Source organism: Scatophagus argus, chromosome 14 (assembly GCF_020382885.2).
Source record: "Scatophagus argus isolate fScaArg1 chromosome 14, fScaArg1.pri, whole genome shotgun sequence".
NCBI lineage: Eukaryota > Metazoa > Chordata > Actinopteri > Scatophagidae > Scatophagus > Scatophagus argus.
In genome coordinates this window covers 2,890,114-2,911,439 of record NC_058506.1, presented here as the reverse complement: position 1 = coordinate 2,911,439, position 21,326 = coordinate 2,890,114, and the positions used below count along the sequence as shown (strand labels likewise).

At 39.9% G+C, this 21,326-nt stretch overlaps 1 protein-coding gene across 4 annotated transcripts in view; it reads right to left on the bottom strand.

The window, feature by feature from the left end:
- arhgap32b (Rho GTPase activating protein 32b) overlaps positions 1-19,998 on the bottom strand; it is a 95,577-nt gene extending 75,579 nt beyond the window's left edge. For 3 of the 4 annotated variants that reach the window (XM_046410976.1, XM_046410977.1, XM_046410980.1), the window contains exon 1: positions 19,301-19,997. The gene's annotated coding sequence lies outside the window, so the exon portion shown is untranslated. Of the gene's footprint in view, positions 1-19,300 lie in introns of all 4 variants that reach the window. The other variant, XM_046410979.1, reaches the window with a different exon arrangement.
- Positions 19,999-21,326: the final 1,328 nt, after the last annotated feature.

The following is a 21,326-nucleotide window of genomic DNA, read 5'->3' as shown; positions in this document are numbered from 1 at the left end:
CCTGCAATCGTTACCATTAGTCTTCATGTGGTCCTATACTGAGCGTTTGGACGTCTATTAGTATTGGACACGTTATCACTGTTGGGGATCAGCCAGCGGCATGAAAATGGTAGTTGCATACAATTCATCAGTTATTCAGTTACTCATTAAATTCTGTGCAATAATGCAGGAGCCCATAGAACAAATGTGCTGTGTTTACTGTCGTACTTTATCGTTAACTGTTGCTCATTTGGGGACTTTTTTCCTGCTACAGTACTTACTGTCCATTCAGATTAAATAGGGATTTAATTCTCGGAAGTAATAAGCAAAAAATCGACCCACCAGTAAGTCAATCTGTGTTCTGAACTGTACAGCTATTAGCAATTTGTACTAATGCTTAATATAAATACAAATCAGCAGTCCACTGCATTCAGCCAGTTGTGGCAGCCTGCCAGGCCTGAATTTACACAGCACCAGCAAATCCACGTTCTTAATGCTGCCTTATTTATCACTATATGCCAACAGTCAGTCAGTTTCTTGTCTTATTCAATTTCATTTGCTGCACTCAGCCAATGCTGGATAAAGCTACTGATACTAAATCAACACTTCCTGCATGATGCTTCACATCCCAAGTAAGTGCTGACGACGAACTAATTTTCAGCACTTTCTGTTCAAGTTGGTTTAAAACACTACATTACACATAAGATGATTTATTTTAGGTGACAGCAGACATTTCAGTCAAAATATCACCAACCTTTGGAAAATATGATATCATAATTCCAGTTTTGACAGTTGATGTGATCAGGCAACATTGCACAGTTTCTCTTCTGCAGCAAAGCAGCAGAAGAGAAAGGGTATGGTCACTGTGGCGCTGGGCTTTGGGAATGTCTAAGGACAAAGTTATTTTCTTTGCCCCACAGTTGGTTGAAGTTTTTAAATGAGCTGCAGCCAGTATTGGTCAGCACTCCAGTCTTGCACTGCAAGTCCATATGTGATTAGGTGTGACGTTATATTGACAAATTACTTCACTCTTGTCTTTTAAAGTAAAATATTTAGGCCATCAAATCAAAAATGTCCCCAATCATGTGCATCTTTTTTAAAGATGAACTACAAAATTGCTCCAGTATGTGTGCACTGTACCCTGTCCAGGCATCATTTTTGCTGTCAACATTACATTATTAACCATATAAAAATGGATTTGTGAATTGTTTCAGAGTCTTAGAAGGAAAGAAATAAACTTCACTTATGTAAATCGACTTTTTTCCATTTAGCCCTAAAAAGAATGCCAGCGACGTGACCACAGCCCATCTAGTGTAGCCCCTCTCTTTCAATTGAAAGCACCTTTATTCAAATATATTGATATGTAAATTAGGTTGTGACGTCTACTGGGCTCTTCAATGCCGGTTCTACGAGCACCCAGCAACAACACTTAACTATCCACGTACTCTGCAACACTCTTCTGCACCATTTCTGACCAAGCTGAGCATCAGCGTTGTTTTCATTTCATGGTTTCTAGTGTGGACAGCAGAGCAACTTGTAAAGTTTGTTTTTCTGAAATATCAAGGGGGTATCAAATCACCCCAGAGCTTATCCATTACAAACTTAATTTACCACCTGACAGCACATCAAGATGAGCAGCATGCAGACTGTATCTGTGGTCACAACATTTGAGGTTTCTTTTTCACGGGTCCTTTTCTCTCTGTTACATTCACATTGTCGACAGTGATTAATAATCATTTCGACAGAGCAACACAAACCAGTAGTATACATACTACATAAGTAACACAAACAGCTCTGTTTCATATTGCTTATTTATTTTAAAGCTTTCATGTTACATTTTGCAAAGTAAACTCACTTGAATGCACACAAATGTTCACCCACAAACACTCAAGACACAAACTGATACAATATGAGAAGTGACGGATATCACAAATGAGCCTACAAATAACTCCGACAATATTAACCTATATATTCCACCAGCAGCGAGCTTTCTTCCAGGTCAACAGTTCACTCCGACTTCTGTCCTGAACATCTGATGCTGCAATCTGCAGTAATCACCGTACTTCTGCGGTTTATCTAATGCTACTGAAAGTAATACAGCAAAGAATTGTGTATGAAAGTTAAAAGCAGATAATCACGAACAGAGAGTTTAAGTTATTGTGCAGAAAAGCTAACTGTACTGAAGAATGATGAAAGACAGTGGCTAGAGCAGGATCTCAATTATTCTTAGCAGACTGAAACAAAGTCATTGGCATTTAATCCTTGACAATAACTAACTCCCAACAGACGATGTTACGTGACTCACAGCTATAACGTCTGGGATCCACATTAAACTCTCCCAAAACGATCAGTAAGAAAGGCGAACTTATGTAGTTGGAATTTAACTATACTTTCAAGTCGCAGTTCAGCAAAAACTACTAAGCTTATATTTCTATTACGTGTACTGCAAACACTGGTAGGACGCACACCTCTTGTTAGAGAGCTAAAATAAAGGTGCATATGAATCATAAAATGAATAACCTGACTGAGCACCTCCTGACAAAACTGAGAGCACAATCTGCAGCTTAAATCAATTTAATTCTGCATTCTGAGTCAATTTTAGATGAATTCAGCAACTATGGTCCTGTGATTTGAGAGCGCTCTGATTCGGACTTCTGCCTTCTTCTTCTTTTGCTGTACACAAAACAGCGCCTACAAGCTGTAAGTTGCAAATAGTCATTTCAGACTCCTTCCCGCATATTTTGTTGAGAAATCATCTTGAGGAACACATTTTGGATTGAATTATCTATAAACAGCATGGAATCATAGCTGGTCCCTATTCTGAGATCTCCTGTATTCTCATTCTTAATTGTAACTCCACTGTGGCCTCTGTCAGACCCTGGCATTTACACTGACACCTGGCGACACCTAATGAGGCCAGAGCCACACTCAACATTCCTCTAATTGTGTCAACCCTTTCTGTGTAGGCTCTTCAACACTTGCAACAACTTTGAGCAATTGTTCAGCCAGCGACAACATGCAGCATACGGAGCGCGGAGGAATGTCTTTGTTTGCAGCAGTCGGTCAGGTGTTCATATGAACATTTCAGTGCTTGAACGGGATCCACAACTGGCCGCAATCGCACTGATGTTCAGCAGCCTCCATTTTGCAAACAGCTGATGAATGTATATAGTCCGATCCATGCTGCTCTAGTCTTTATGCTCTATTCAAGCAGTTTGATGTGCAGCGGAGGACAAGAAGCAGGACTGCCTGCTGATTAGAGAGGGAAACTGTTCTGAAAGGTCACTTGACACGACTTAAGTCCCAGAGAAAGCCATCTGTTCTGTCATAGTGTCCTTGAGCAAAAAAAAAAAACCTCAACCAAAGCAAAAGAGTTTTATGCTAGCTTGAAATACTGGAAGTTAAAAAACAAAATACCATTAGTGAAGGCCCACTCACAGTGAAACTGGTGAAAGAAAATGTGTCCCCTCAAACAACAATTACTGTCATCAAATAAAGGGTTGGTAAATCTAATCTGATGCTCTAACATTACACAAGTTTATTTTTTCTGTACAAGTTGATGAAAGGGCAATTCAGTATAGACTAAAGTTAAACAATTATCACCATATTTACCCAAAGCTTTTACCGCTTTGTCTGATAACAGGGATAACATTTCAACACAGCACATCGACAAAGTCCAATACCTCCAGAAAAACAAAATGGCCTCTTTGATTTGCATCCAAGCACGTGTAATAAAATTATTTTGGTTGATCTACATTTAGCTAAGACTGGCTTTTCAGCTGTTTGTGAAACACTGACTGCCTGTGGCTACCCAGGGTGCACTAAGCCGCTCATAGAGAGTGGTGCTCTGAATAACTAAACGGTATCTTTCATCAGTGCTATGAATCAAAGTGACTAGTATTTACAAATGCAACCACAAAGAAAACAGAATTACACTGATTTGGTAGAGCACAAAATCCTGAACTGTATAAAGGTGCTTGCAAACCATTCATTTTCATATGCCTTATGAAACAGAGGCAGGATTGAGCTGTTTCATCTCATTACCTCTTGTTTAAACACATAACCTATGACTTCCTCACAAAAACATTTTGAAGCGTGCACAAATGTCGAAGTCTGCTCCGTCAGCTGAAGAGCAAATCATGCGAAACAGCAGGAGAGGAGGTTGTACTATAGCATCTGGTTCACAGGTAGTTTAGACCACTTTTCTAACATTAAGGATCGGATGTGAGAGCGTCAATGCAGACAGAAACAAGTCACAGTTTAGTTAAGCGATGTCGAGAGGAGACTCCGTCTGTTGCTGCTCAATAAAATAAAGCAGCTATAAAAGGTGCAGTGATGCTGATCCCCCTCCCTCATTACCAGTCAGCATTTTTCCATTATAGACCATGGCAATAATTACAATGACCTCGCTCTGTGCAATGCCATGTTTGTGTGTTTGGTTTGAAAGCCCTGTTAGTCATAGAAGCCTGTTTAATACACTGGCATGTGGTTGGGTCTCGGGAGATGAAGCAGAGGATTTGACGAACTAGACTACATTTGGGTTAGCATCAGGACAGCTAATCTCACAGGCAGCAGAAGTTGTGAAGCTGCCAAAAAGATGGAGCAAACCCACTCTACAATGTGCATGTTAGTGCTGGTGTATAGGAGGAGCTTCAATCCAGCTTTGACTATTGATACATTTTGCATAGTTAGGCTAAAATAAATAGGGAAAAGGGCTGTGGAAAAACAGAACAGCTTTGAAATGGAACCACTACCAACTACCAATGTGGCAGTAGAATATATTCATTCAAACTGGGCCAGACATTTACACTCTCAAAGCATAAACCGCACACAGTGAAAGCAGACTTTGGAAGATCAAAACATCAACCTGTGAATAATATCTGCTTGACTGTCAGATGAAAAGCTATTTTTGCCACCTGACTGGATACCTTTAGTGAAGACTTATGACATCACGAGGCTAAGTTTTGTCCCAAATGATGCTTACCTCATCCAAGTGACAGTTTAAATTACTGTGGGGTAGGTGGAGATCATCGCCAGGGCTGAATTCATTAAAATATAATTTTGTGCACAGTAGAAGTCATTTATCCCTCAACCCACCCACAACAGTGAAAGCAGTGGGAGCCTGAAAACAGCCCATATCGACATTTTAAGTTTTAATTGATTACTTTGAAAATTAACATATGAGTCACTTGACCTTTTTTAAAAAATATAAAAGTAAAGAGGTATATGACCTTGACGCTGATGTGGACGCTCTTGATTAGAACTGGGCAATAAAACTTGACTTGATAATTAGCAGGCTAAAATCTGATAAGGTACCCACTCATAACAGCTGAGTTTGGGGCGAGCACGATTAGTGAATCACTAGAGAAGATAATGCAATAGAAGGAGAGATATGAATCTAAATTACCACAATGAAAAATGAGCTGACAGGAGAAGCAGAAATGACAGTGAGTTCACTCCTGGTGCAGCTACAGTAGTAAGGTAACAGTCGTCATTTCAGTTGCCATGTAAACATCTTCATCTAATCAGAGCGAGCATAACTCCACCGTCTGGTTCCTTCCACTGTTTCAATTCTGCACACGCACACAAAGGCACACAATGAAGCGGATATAAATGGTGTGTTTGAAAAACGAGCAGCTTGGCAAGTGCCAGTGGAAAAGAGAAACTTTGAGGCAAGAGCAAAACCTTCATATTAGAACAAATACCACCAGAAACATGACATGCAGTGGTCTGTGCATCAGAACAAAAACCAGTGCTAAGCAAAATCCAGCCATGTTCTTGTATATTCCCATCACCAGTCAGCCTGTACATATATTCTTCTACACACTGACTTGAGCAACTGTTTAACAGCTTATGTAAAGTCTGGGGTTACTGGCGGTGTAATGCTAATGCATTGCAAGTATGAAAATGCCTTATCTGAGCTATTTCTTCACCTGTGTAGTCATAGTCAAATTTCTATCCATGCACAAGAGGACTAAGAGCTAATGTCACCATAAAAAAAAACAGCAATGCCAAACAAAAAGTGAACAGACTTTATATAACAGCAGCCAGAGCTGGGGTTCAAACCTTTGACCATATTTCATATGTGGCTTTCATATGAAAATAATTTGGCTGTCTCAGGTGTGACAAACCAAAGAGCAAAGCTCCAAGCAAAATATGCTGACAGCCTGTGTTTATCAGCTGACACAAGTGCAATAACCAACAGAGGACTGTGTTTACTGTAAATTGCAGTGAACAGTGTCATCTTGCAGCAGAAAAGATAACACTTCTTGAAGCATGGAATATAAAATCAGTTGTTAAGGGGTAATCTTTCACAGAATGTTCCTCAAAACTAAAATGGACCATTTCTAAATGTACATTTTATTTATTACCAAAATAGTGCTACATCAATATGTGCAGCTACATTGCTGTAGTACCTGTGATACTGCCACATTGCAAATGAAAGCCAGTGAAACAGGCAGGCTGTCCATCTTTCAAACTGGAGGGATTTTCTCTGTGCTGTTCCACTTGAGACTCTCTGGTCAACCCTCTCGGCAGATTTTTCATTCAAATGCATTTTTCACACAAACACATGCATGGTAAATAAATGAAGGATTTGATCTCAGAGTCAGTTTGTGCCCCCATTCACAGCTTGATCATCACGTGTACAGTCAACTGGTCTACCTATAGTACAGATGGATATATGGATAATGCAAAAACATTATTCCTCCAACCACAGCTATTGCCAGCACGGGGGCATAAGAAGTTCAATGTGGAACAATTCAAGTTCAAGTCTGAGTTAAATTTGATCTGTGCAGTTATGTCAAATTAAAACTTCTATAAAAACTCACAATAAACACAAAGTTATATAATAATGTGAATTACACAGGGCAAATCATCAAATAAATGAAGAGCACCTGCATAGCAAAGTATACAAATTAAAACTCCATGTTAACCCAGTGTGTTAAAATGTCAGTTAATGTTTGCAAGCCTAATCAAGTAGAATAGTATATATATATATATATATATATATATATATATATACACACACACACACACACACACACACACACACACACACACACCAGCGCTGCATCTGTGTCTGCGGTTTTAATTGGTCAGACAGATAAGATAAGTATCTTCCTACATCCACTTGACGTCTTTACTGGAAACTGTTATTTTAATTGCAACGTTGTCTCAGCAGCAGCTGCACATTCATGTGGCACTCCAGAAAGAAGATGATAAGACAGTGAGAAGGGAGCGCTAACTTCACTGAGGCCAGGGCTTCATATTCGCTCTCGTTATGGCCTCTGCAGTGTATCTGTGCAATGGCCTGCCACGGAATAATTCAGCCTGAGTGAGTAGCATTTTGCTGAGGTATGTCACCAAAGCTATGTAGATGGAGAAGGGACGAGTCACTCTGCCCCCAACCCAGCGTGCTGACTCACTGTGGCAAACACTAATAAATAAGTGATTTATCAGGAGCCTTCGACATAAATCTCCTGGAATGCCGTGTTGAAAATGCTGGTGGGTTCAACTGAAACTAATCCTTGCTCCAAATGTGGCATCTCTCCTGTCAATTATCTTTGACAGCATTTGCAACAACAGCAAGCCATGCTAGCACAAACCCGTTGCTCACTGACTGGATGCTTTTCTGTAAGCCCTATCTTCATTACATTCCCTTCTGCTCTGATTAATGAGGCAAGGTTGGCTTGCCAGTGGTGCTCTCTGTCAGCAAAGGTGCATCACTGACCAGGGGGTCACACCAGAAACGATAAAATGCATAGTGTGCCTGGTTTAGTCCATTAATCTGTTCATTTGTACAGATTTATTAAGGACATCAACAGTACACATCATACAAAGCAACACAATCAGGCATCTACAGACTCACGAATAAATTAAAGCCAAATATACGACAAGCTAGCCATGTAGTGTAAAGGCTAAGGACTGATGTTTTTTCAGGGCCAATATCAGTTCAGATTATTAGTTAACAAGGAGCCTGATAACTGTTTGAAATACACACTGGCAGTGAAAACCTCAGCATCAAAGTTAAGAACACCCAGGGATGGAATGTAACCAAGTACAATTTATTCAAGTACTGTAGTTACTGTAAAATTTTAAAAGGTGCTTAAATTATTATTCATTATTATCATTATATTTCTTCTCCACCACATTTTTGAGGCAAATGGTCTACTTTTCAGTCCACTATATTTATTTGAACATTTAAATTACTTTGCAGATTCAGATTATTGTTACCTGTGACGTGTGACCAATCAGATAGTATTACGGGCAGGATACTGATTAAGACCGCATATTTGTCACTACAGACAGCAACCAAGACAAAAGCTGTATCATCTTCACAATCAATACTCTCTTATCCACAAAACAGCTGTTATTAGTTCATCGACTTTGGTGACCTTGCATCATTCTGCCACAGCTCTGCCTAACTTCCACGTCAGCAGAGCTCTAATTATGCAGAATATGCATAAACACCTGTGTAGGTGTGCAGGGCCTAGCAGCTAAACAGACAAATGCAAATCACAGCATGGTATCTACATCAAATTTCCATACAGTTTTTTGCCATTTTTGACACCATATGATCGAAGCGAACACATAAATCTCTGTGCAGTCAGATTTGGCACCAAAATATCCACCCCCTGGACAACCCCTACAGAGGTCAGCCATGTTTGAGTTGTCAAAGTTGAACTGCGGCTATAAAATCTGGCAGGTGTCCACGCAGTTTTTACTTGCACAGTTGTTCAGGAGAGTGCAGTTGTTTTCTCCAGCGAAAACAAAGAATTCCTCTACATAATACCTTGCTTGTGAACGCCCACCAAGACTACATACCACAACTTCATTCAAGAAGCTGGAGAACAGACACATGCCACTTAACCACTTTTCACGCATAACAGGACAATACTCATGTTTGAATGACAAGCCAGTTAAAAACTCACATCCCTCTGCCGTACATAAGTCAAAGCAGCTGCTAAACATCCTCAAGCTTACTGGAAGAACAAACTGATTTAAATTAACAACGGCAGGTCACAGTTTCTCCCAAATCTGTGAGAGGAAATTAGTGGACACTTCAGTATACTATCAATTAAAATACAACACAAATGATAAAACATAAGAAACTGTTTTAGTTTAGAAAAAGAACAAGTTAGAAATTGTATCCTCCTTATATTATTGCGCATTAGGCAGTTACACCAAGACATTTTCCAATTTTGTTATTGTTTCTAAACCTGCAACCTTCAGAATGTTGTAGAGATGGCATTCCCCAAAGGGACAAGTGACTTTTATTCACAAACATGATTTTTGTTCTCCATTTTTTAGAATAATTACAGTTTGGGGATCTGTCAGCTTCTGTGCATAAATAATTTTTTTTAATGAATTTCCTCCTTGGTAGGCGTGAAGGACAAGCTCTACTAACAGTTTTCTGTTATTTTTTTTCTCCATGAATAATTTATTTTTTAAAGTGCTCAGTGGGGCCACCCACAGCTCAGACCTCCTGAGAAAGGAGGTCTCTCATAAATACACAGGGCTCTTCCTTTGCAAACAAACAAAATTTATGTGAAAAGCGAAGAAGAACTTGAATAGCAAAAAAAAAATGCTTTCCTATACAGATCTCAAAAGACCAGCAGACTAAAGTGTGAGACTCCAGCAGTTGTGACTTTCCACTCCAGACAAGCAGCAATTTCAAATAAGAGGCCAGGGTGAAGTATGCTGGCAGAAAGACAGGCTATAAAATTAGTCTCATTGAATCAAACAGAGGAGGGATTTAATGTTGTGTGGAAACAGTGATAATACCCACCGCCCTCCTGAACCTATCCAACAAGCCAACATAGTTATGCAGACAGAGCAGAAACAAGCTGTAAACACAACACTAGCATGTTATCACCGTTTACTTGGAAATGGTGAACGTGATAGCAGGAAACTGCCTGTGTAGTCAGCGTTCATTTGGAGATGTGTTTGTGTCCACCTGCATCCAATTCCAACATTCATTTTAGTTCTGAATTTGGTCTCCACCCACTCCACAGGGAAATATCTGGTTCTTTAGCTACTAAATGCTTCAACATGTTTAAAAGAAACATCAGGTCAAAATGAAGAGCAGGACATTTTCTGACTTTTAGTCCCCTTTATGTGCAAAGAACCAGTACTACATTTCCCATAATGCAACTCAGCAGTACCCACAGGCTTTTCTATTCAAAACTTGGCTTCAAGCTGTATTTGAGAAAAGCCTGATGACAACAGTATTTTTTCTGATATCCTTTATACAATAATATAGGGCTGAAGGATAAAAAAAGACATTGTAATTATGCAGCTCCTGCGGCTCAGATAATGCACTTGACCGTATTACCATTTTGATAATATTTTGAGTGGTGAACCATTTTGCAGCGTTCCAACATTTTTGGAATCAGGCTTGTATAAAACAGAGAACCCTGCAGTGTTGTTCTGCAGGCTTCTTACTGTTCTGTTCAGACACCACCCAAACCAGAATGATACTCACTGCACTGACAGGCACTGACCCTAATTCTGTCAGTGGTGCATATTCATGAGGTAATTTGGAGCTTTACAGGAATTAGGCCATGACAAGGCAGTCTGCTCAGCATCCGTGAGTGACATTAGCACCTTGTAGCTGCAGCTGAAGGCGAGCTTCATATACTGCATTAAGGTTTCAAAACACTGACAAACACAAAGCAAACAATGCTGTTTATATATATATTGGATATTATAGAGACAATAAATGGAATGGCAGATTATAATCTAATGGATTACCCTCTCAAAAAAATTCTCAGCTGTTCATTCATGTGCAAAGTGAACCATAGTCCCAAATGGCTGTAAAGCAATCCGGATCTGGTCATAGGCCACGGTCTCAAATGGATGTCCACCCCACTGCACTGGAGTCAGTCAGTCCACAGTCTGCTGTCCCAGGACAAACTCAAGACAAAAAATCAATGTCTGTAGCAGTCCTTGTGATCTTTTTTCTCCAACTTATGCTTGTCACCTGATGCCTTCTCTAACGTCTACCGTCTCAAGCCTCTTGAGACTGGAAGTCAGCAGTGACCTTGTTAATTCATTTTGCCTTTGTAAGATGAATACAAACTCTGTGCGCCAAGGAATGGTGCTGGACATCAGAGTCAGGTACTTTAAAGACAACTTAACAGCTCCACCGGTATGAGTGTGAAAGATTTTGTGTCATTAGTCATAAAGTAATTTTTCTGTTAACATTAAATCTCTGATTAAACCTTGAAATGACTCTGTGAAATGTGAAAGGTTTAGTAGAGCAGTCTCTCTCACTGAGAGCCAACATTTCAGTTTCCACAAGGGGGTCGCATTAATCAAATATTTTCCAAAATTCCAACTGAATTTTTTTTAACAATGAAGGAAAAAAAACCTGAGGCTGATCTACCATAATGCTGCATCATTCACATGCAACACAGTTAATAAGCACATGCAGACCACCTGCACTAGACCCCCTATCCAGCTGGTGACAAGTGTATACATAGGAATTAGTGGTCCAGTCTTGTCTGTGAGCTCACATGCATGACCTCACCTAGCTGGCTTTAGCCATCACACTGACAGGCTACAATCACACTGTTTTGTCATTTTATTCATTCATCCAGGCACTGTGTTCATATTAGCTGGTGTATGTTTTGTTTTTCCATAGCAAGTCCCACTGTCCAGTCAATGTCACTTTCAGCTGAAGCAGTAGCTGCATGTAGTGGTTGATTGGAGCAGTTAACAATTTCTATCCCATCTAAGAAATACATTTCTTAGAAAGTCATCTGCCAAAGACTTCTACAGCTGTACAGAACACCTTCACATTTACTGCAACTTTTTGGCCCTTTTATGTTCACTATATTCACCTCCTTTTGTGATTTATTGCTATATAAATAAATAGAATTGAATTATGTTTCTCCGTTTCAGAAATCTAGCACGGCAGTCAGGTAGCTTTTTTAACGCAATCCTCAAGTCAACTGTTTCTCCAACTGGGAAAAATGGGAACACCAGACCTACTTGAATTACTGAAAAACTGGAGATGCAAGCAGTGACTCAGAAGCCTGGAACTAGACTCCAGTTGGTAGACCAAACCAGGGCTAAAAAAATGTTGTAATTCCATTCCTCTGGTGACCAAGAAGCAAACAGGATTCCATTGGTGATTTATTGATTTGCTAACATGTAAGACAAAAGACCTTGATAAGATGAAGGAATAGCAACAGAGCTGTGTTTGTGGGCAAATACTCCAAAAATGAACCCTTAAATATCCTTTGAAATCATTCATAAATGTAGTCCAGCTGTATTTTCAGTTCCAAAACAGATCATCTGCTCAGCTGCAATCTCCTGTAGACTATACCCTGTTTTTTAAATGGATTGGATGAAAGTTGATTTCTTTTTTTTATTTCTTGCACTTTATGACATCATGGAACAATTGATGTTGTGTGCTAAAATCTTTGACTGAGATGTAAAAAAAAAAAAAAATTACAACTTTTTAAAATCCTTAAACAAAATTCTTCATTTGAATAACATGTTTCATCAGATTAAATGGAGCGCCAAGTGAATGTATAGTGTGATCTTTTGTTGTAAAGCAATACAGGTGAGTGCGTCCCTTTGCGTGCTGCAAGAGGACCACAGCTTTTCTTTAGCACCTCAGAACAATGTCTAGGGTAAGCCCATTCAGACATGCTTAGAATCCAAAACTGCCTCTGGATTAATGTTAGGAAATGAACAAGTATGCAAAAACAAAGGATGTCAGTTGAAATATTTTCAGCATGCACAGCAAGAAAGGACAAGTTCATCAGACTAGAACACACCGTCTCCAAAAGGCATAAAATAAATGTCTTTTAGTTCGAGGCCTGTAGTACAATCCATGACTGAGTCTTTTCATTAAGAAAGACAGATAAAAAGATTGGGAGGGAGACACAATGTGCTTCACTGACCAGACAGTTTAATGCTGTCTGCCACATGATAAGGAAGCAAATAGCTTTGACTGCTGCCAGTGACTGTTCTGCCCTGTTGTTACAATGAAATCAACTGCTGTGCAGCTAGAACGGCAGTCTATAAACATTACTCACATGGCATTTCAGACTAATATAGGAAACATCACTGCCTATACCTAGAAGTTGTAAACTGAGGTAATAGGAATGAACTTAATTCAGTGTACCATGGTTAGCAAGCCTTTTCGTGGTTATGCACATATTAAAAATAAAGAAGATGTGAGTATGGATGAAGGGACACTGAAGGTCTTTGTATTCTTCACTTGAACTCAGTTGCACAAAGGCCATACTCGAAATGACATCAAACACCCTGGGGACTGGGGATTCTGAAGGGGACATTTCTTATGCTGAGCAGGGAAATGTTTCCGACTCCAATCTAATTTCTACTAACAATTCATTTTGCTGAATTTTCCTTTGACAAGACACTAAACTTTTCACTACTGTAAGCTAACACGATATGAACATTGCTTACTCGTACAAATAAGGTATTGACAGGTCTCTTGTAGAGACACGATAGGTGAATTTGACCTTAATGCACCAAGACAACATGACACCCATCAACCTAATTAGCAGAATGTGAAAGGGGCAATGGGAGGTGGGGGGTTGGAAAGTGAGTGTCCAGTAAACAGCCTCAGTGACCACACAAGTGTGACCCACTAGACAACTTTGCTCTGGGGGAAATTTCGCCTCACTGGGTCTTTGGAGTCTGGCCCCTTGGGGGTTTAGAGCATCATGGAGCTCAGGATCTCAGCATGGACAAAGAAAAAAACCAGGCTACAGTTTGAACAAAATGAGAAGCGCCAAACACGAGCACACTAATAGATGACAAGGACACTGGCAGCAAAGTAATGTCACCACACTATTTCATGTACACTGGAAACTCACTGCAACATCTCAGCTCACTCTTTTGCAGGACAAATCTATCTCACTCTTAACATGTGACCTTGTGAAGGAATATACCATGCACGTATATGGTTTAAAGTTTAACCCAGGAGATATTTCACTCGTCTTTATCTTAAAAAAAAATCCCAGAATAGGTGTGGTCACTTAAAGCCCAGGTCAGTATAATGGTTTATCTAGGGGAAGAAAACATGGACAACTACATTAAGTGTGTGGATTTATTATAACATGGAATGTCTTCAAACTACATAAATAAGCTCTCCACTGAATATAGCTTCTAGTAGCTCAACAGAAAATTATGGATTAGAGTGCTGGCATAGAGCATTTTTTGGAAACAATGCATTTAGTGCTGTAGCAGATGCTGCTACACAGATACAGGGAATATGTCGTGATTGTAACCTTGGCATGAAAAATGATTTTAGACTACATTTTTATCATCATTTTGTGTCTGAGGGGGCGACATGTGACAAAGGTCACTCCACGGACCTCAACTGAGGTCATCATGGCTGTTCATATGCTTATTTTAACAAGTATAATACTAACTGACAGCAGTGATGTCATCACCACATGACCTCTGAAGCCAAAACGCTGAACGATGCTGAAGGGACACAACATGAATAACGGTGGCAGACTATCAAAATCCGTAGTAATTTCAGAGGCAAGCAGGTCCCCGATTTCACAGACGAAATGTCAAGCTTTGTTTGCAGATTTTAGCAGCAGTAGCGCTAGACAGTTAAATAACTAACTCAGTGAACAGCTTAAAAGAGTTTTTCTGTTTCCATCTGACCAAACTCTGTAAAAGAGATCTTGAATATGCATACAATGACTACATGCTTAACATAATGCTAATATACTGTAGCTAAAGCCTCATGCCATGCTAATGTTTGTAGTTCACATTAAAGCCTACAAACACACTGTTTAACCCACGCCTTACATTTTTTGCATCTTCTGTTTCTGGAATAATAATAATAATAATAATAATGAATGAATGAATGGTGAGTTGGAAAAACATTTATTGTGAACTTCAAGATAGCATAGATTTTTCTACTAAGCTTGACCACAAAGAAGAACCACCTCCTCTTCTTAAGGATCACTGTCCGATACAGTTTAACCCTTAATAAAATGATGATGAAGATGCTACATATGATATTTTATTTATCTCCTGCACTGCCTTTTTGCTTTTTAGTCATATACTTTTTATGCTTCTGACTCTGTTCTTTGCTGCAATGACCCAATTCCACCCTTGAAGATAAAAAACAAAAACAAAACCAAAAAAAAAACAGCATGGTTTTACCCTGTTCATCAAAAAAAGGTGTGGCTTCCGCAAGCACTCAAAAGCAGCTTCACTAAACATGTTGCCAAGCAAGTCCTGAATGAGAACTCCATGTGATCTCATTATACTCTGCAGGGCCATTGTGGGAATACCCTGGCAACTGACTAATCAGTGCCTATGTCAATGCCAGGATTGTTTACGGGGGAATGGCATCTCCTTTGGGAATGTCATGGCATCCTCAGAGGCCTGTGACTGTGCAGTGAGCTCAGAGCAAGATGCTCTTTCACACTAAAACTGAGAGTCTGCAGCTCCGTGCTTGTGTGGGACAAGGCCAGCAGCATATATGCATTATGCATAATTAATAAACATGCGGAAAAGAACCACAATAGATGCTCAACCCCGCACAATGCGTCAGCATCTAAAGCTTGGGTCAGAGGTCATGTCTGGCTTTGTGCAGGGCCGCTGAGGACAAAGAAAAACAAGGAGACCTTTGAGAGTTTGGGAGGTTTCATGTACATAACAAGAAAACAAAAGAAAGCATTTGGTTGCGTAACAGGAAACGGGACAGTGAGTCTGCACACAGTTTTAAATTGTGTTTGATTCAAACAGATTTAACTGGTATGTTAATATTTGGATGCAGCCTGGCACTCATTTATCATCGCCTCTCTTACTTAAATTACTGTACGCAAGCTAGTGCATTAAATCATAATTTACCTCTAAAAACTTCAAAACATAATTCTGTTGCAAGCTGACAGAATGTTATCCTCAACAGAATGGCATGACGCGAAAGCAGAATGCCTGCTGCAAAAGAAAGATGATGTCAGACTGTTTACTGCTTGGATCACATGACACACCTGACGCAAAAGCTGGAAAACAGCAGGACAACACAGAGTCAAAGCATTCATCTTCAGCTTTTATTAGAAAACCGGTAACAAATCAGTCTGTTTTGTTTGGGGGGGAAAAAAATCACGCACACAGCGTTAAGTTTAAAAGAAAAGCTGAACGTGTTTCTTATTGAGCTCACTAAGCTAACAGTCCACCATCTTAGTTTAGAATGCCAAAATGCAACAAGCACTAAACACAAAAGTATTGCTGAAGCTAATGGGAATGCATTTAGTTTTGCAGGTATTTGTCATAAAACAAAAGTAATACACAAATTAAAATTCTGACCTGATAATGGAGCTAGAAAAAGAGTCAAAGGACCACCAAAGTTAGTAAAACTGTTTGCTTGGCTAAAACCTACTGTAAGTGGAAGCATTTGAAAAGACCTACAATAGTTATTACTACCCTACTAGTAGGCATGTTGAGACCAATTAATGCAGTAACTCATGCCGGAACCTGAAGTGTTGCATGTTGCCTGCCTCTGCCATAACTGTGCACTTGTTTTATCGGTCTACTTACAAAACCTTAACTCTGACTCCAATACAACAGCATAACTTGTATGACAAATGTGCTGCAGTCTCTAAGATTTGCATGAGCGATAAGCAGCTACAACTACTTGTACCCTCTGTCTGTTAAGATATGGCTAATCCTGAAGTTAGCGCAGCAGTAAATGTGAAATCATATTAGTCTTATCTGTTTCACCACAGTGTGTTGTTGTTTCAGCTGCAGCTGGCTGTCCAAACTTGTAACAATGACATTAGCTTTGCTCATTTCCTTTCATGGAGTTCCTTACTTTGGTAATGTGAACAGTCATGTAGGGAAATATAAATTAATCACAGACTTATAGCAGCCACAAGTGAAATGTTGAACTCCACCACAAAGGGGATCAAATGACTGTCTGTAATGTATTTACTCTGCAGTAAGACAGAGTATTTAATGCCAAATAAATCAGCATTTATACTCAGGTCTGCGTTCACTAAGGAGGCCGTTACATTAAGAGACTGCAGGTAAATGAACTGCTGACACGAAGCCAAACAGCTCCTTCTCATTACTTCTATGCCATTTAAACAAAGTCACATTCATCTGCTGCACCAAATCAAACGCAGACTTAGTAGAAGAGCCAGTTTGGTGGTAGTTATCACTTGGTACAACAGCCTTTAAAGGCCAGTAGATATGGTAGTTTGAATGCACCTTCATATGACTGTCAAGTGGTTTTGTTTCTGTAGTATGTATCATGTAAAAAATGTAGTGCTTAGCCAGACAAAATAATACACATTTCATTTCATTTATAATGTGTCTATTTTAATTGTCAAGCTGCGAAAATGTCCCCTCCATTACAATAAAATCTGAGAATCTCTGGGTTTAAATTGAGACCCTGTCAGCTAAGAACAGAATCACATTTGCAATTAAAGCAGCACTGTTTGCGAATCGTGGTCCTAAATCTCCAAATGAAAGCCATTATTCCAAAAGTGCAACAAAGGAAGAACTCGCTGAATGGCATAAGTCTCAGATGCAAAATTACCTCTATTGTCGAAATGAAGTAATGACTGACATGATAATTGATTGTTATGATAATTGTGTCTAGCTAAAGAGCCCAATGACAAGTGGCATCAACTCTGTAAGGGCAACACACACTGACATAGCATTCATACTGTTGAATACATACAATGAGCCACTTGGTCAAAATACCAGAAAGAATCACATTTCAGCTGGGAAATCACTGAAACACTTCAAAACGTGGTTGCAGATGATGGATTTTGTAACAAAGTGTGTAATGTTGTAGCCTTTTCATTCCTAACAGTGACAGTAAGAGCTGTGAAAATTAAAGTGGGTCCAGTAAAACGCAAACCACAGACACATGGGCTTTCTTCTTCACAGAGAAAATGATAACAACAAAAAAGAGGGCTGGATCAATATAACATCAAGATCCAGTGCACTAGCAGTACAGACACAGTTGTAGATATGCAGATAAGATGTCTGTTTTCACAAACAGACACACACACACACACACACACACACGAACCAACCTGTGCAGGTATGTTTCCTCCTGTTCAACTGAAAACAAACTGCACTGAACCGAGACCTCCGACAGCTTAATGAACCGTGCCTTGTAAACTGTTCCACCCAGTCATGGTGGAGGCAGAAATGTAATATGTGTTAGAGGCATGTTGCTAGAATTAATCAGTCATGCTGACTAATGGAAAAGACTGTGAAACACTGCTCTGAGTGCTCTTGAGCAGGGCAAATGCTCCACTGCAGATGATGCCCAGTGGTACAGCAGTGCTGTAGCCATACTGGGCATCATGGATGTGAGTGATGTGTATGCACATATGCCTCCTTGTCTGTAGTCTGTTTGTCTGCTTAAATAAGGATTAAAGATGTCCATGCATGTCTTATTAAAACATAATCTAATACAAGGAGCGAAGCATCAGAAGACCATTGGAGCTGTGGATCAAATAACATATGAGGGAATGGGTTGCTTTTAAGACAATCCCTTGCGTATGTCACCTAATTTAGGATTCAGCATTTCAAGTTAAATCATTTTAGAAAGAGAATGCCAAATAGAGAAACTACACTAACTCTTCTGATTGAAGCAGTAGCTCCACTACAGTGTCTTCATTGAAACAAACCAGTTGCTAATGTTATTTTACACAACACTAAGCAAATGAACGGTTTGCAGCAGAGACAGAAACTAAACAGACTTAATCATTCCGGTTCATCGTGCCTTTCTCTCATACACTTCTCGAGTGTGGATAACCTCATAAACCAAATCCAATTTTTTATTCAGTTGATAGCTAAAAAGACATGGTCTCCAGGTGAATGCAGCGTGTGAGCAAAGTGTATTTAAAACTTCTAATATCAGTTCACGATGCTCGTTATCGAGGTTGATAATAGCCGGTTGTAGGGTCGAACAATAACAAAAGATCGGGGGAAAAAATGACTGAAATGCTGTTGGCATGTGTGTCTCATAAGAAGACCTCTCAATTCACATCAGCGTTAAATTGCCTATTTATAAATGGGGTTCTGCATACAATTCTCCGGCTACAGGAGGATTAGCCAACTCGATGCAAGCCATAGCTCGCGGGGAGACGTTACTCTCGCTTGGGCCAATACCCCTTTTAAACCACTCTCTCTCACACACACACACACACACACAATACACACATGCTCGTCTGGCCACTAAGCACCCACTACAACCCTATAAAGCATTATCTAGCCAAGTAATGTAAAAGAAGACAAAGCCCACACCACGAGCATGTAGCGTTTACGTGCCAAGTTAAAGCAGAAGTACCTGTATTTTTGAGGTCGAGGCTGTGGTCGTTGACCGCCGTCGGTGGATGAGATGAGCTTAGCTTTCGCTGTCTCCGTCTGGCGCTTCACCGCTGTTAAATTCTCGCCTCATCACAGCTCAGCCCAGCAGACTCAAACACGTCAGACAGAAAGTACTTGAGAAGATTTTTCAATCACTCTCCAAGCTGAAGGAAACCGCGCCAGTGGTATTCACAGTTAGGTTAACCCTAAACAAAAAAAAGGGCTCCCCCGGGACAACGCGACTCACAGGCAGCGTTCACTCAGTTGCTGTTCTGCTCTGGACGTTACTGTCGTCCTCCAGAAATTATTCTCCTTTCGAAACAACGGTCGGAAGAAATTCGCCTTTTGCTGGAGTCAGAGGACGCTTTTTCCAGGTTAAAACTTGTCGAGAGGCTTTCTGCGTGCAACTCAATGGAGAGCACACCTCCTAGTGTGGACAAGGACTGGAGCAGAGAGCTGCGCTATCTCTGCTGCCTTCGCGTGCTGTCGGATACGTGGAGTACTCCAACGGCTGAGAAAATAGAACGAGGGATTACAGTTGCCAAGACGCGGTAATTTAGGGACTAGTATGGCTTTGAATTAAAATGTTTGAGACTATAAAAGTAGCACAAAGAGTTAATTTAATATTACTTACATAGCCCAGCTGAAGAGTACATTTCTCCCATTCGTGCTGCTTTTGCGACACAAAAGATCTTACACGAATTGCATTTCTAAAACAAATAGTCACATTTTAACTTTGAGTTTTATTAGGGTCAGTTTGGTTTTGGCCGACTCAACCCAAGATAAGCAAATGGCTTAGCTGTTCTAACATAGGTAAGCAACTAGCCACATTACCTCAATGCTAGGCTAATATGCAACGACTAACCACTCATTTAGGTGGTCAATAAACGTACTTAATATGGTCTTGTAAATTAAATCACCAGTACTATAAAAACAAACATCTCTGTTTCTATGTTTAGTTGAGTGACTGTCAATAAAAAGTCTCATCTATCACTGAAGTGAATCGTGTAGTTACTGCTCATGTAATGCTAAGGCCACGAATGCTGTTGGTCAAGAGCTTTTGACCTCCAATTTGGCTATCAAGCGGCACATTGTATCAACTGAAAGGCCTTAAACAGAGGCAAGTGGTATGTATTAATTAGAGGAAGGAACACAGGAGAGCAACTGAAGGCAGCACAGAAGGAGCAAAGTGCACCCAAGAGCTCATTTTTGTTAAAGGATGCGGATCCACTACCACAATAAGACTCCCATCTGCAAAGAAAGTGGGCAGCGCTTAATTAAAGTGTCAGAGAGGGGCAGGGGCCTGACTGTATCCTCAAAATGCTAGTGGGCGGACCTCGAGTTGTCTGTCTGTTTGTTTGTTCATTTATTTAGAATGAACTTTCACTCTAAAGTAAAATTCTTGCATTTAAACTTTAAAGGGACATTTCACCTTAGAATTAAAAAAATACAGATTTTCGTTTTACCTGTGGTGCTGTCTATCCATATTGATTATATTGGTGTGAGTGGTCGAGTTTTGGAGATATCAACTGTTGAGATCTCTGCCCTCTTTGGAATAAAATGGAACAAGTTTACATTTTCATTTGTGGTGGTCTGACATTTGTCAGCATAATGAAATGTGAGATGTGTTATAATCACAGTTTTGAGAAGTGAGAGGACTTCAAGCTGTTTCGGTCACATGCACGTATAGATACTGTCCACAGGCAGCGTGATCTTATGGATCGATGTGCTTCCTTTCAGAGGGGGGTTCAAAGAGAGAACAGAGTCTAGCACATAAGGCTGTGATTCAATAGGAAGGTGCACTATTGGCTTTAACATCACCTCATCAGTATCACTCACACATCTCTTTTCTTCAGTGTCAGTTACAATCACATCCTCCTTGGTCTTCATTATAGCATCCACGAGGATGTGGATGTCCTTTTCAGCACTAACCAGAAGCTGGTCCTGGATCATACCGTTATTTTTGAAACCGTCTGTCTTTGTATAAAAGCAGAAATATTTGTAAT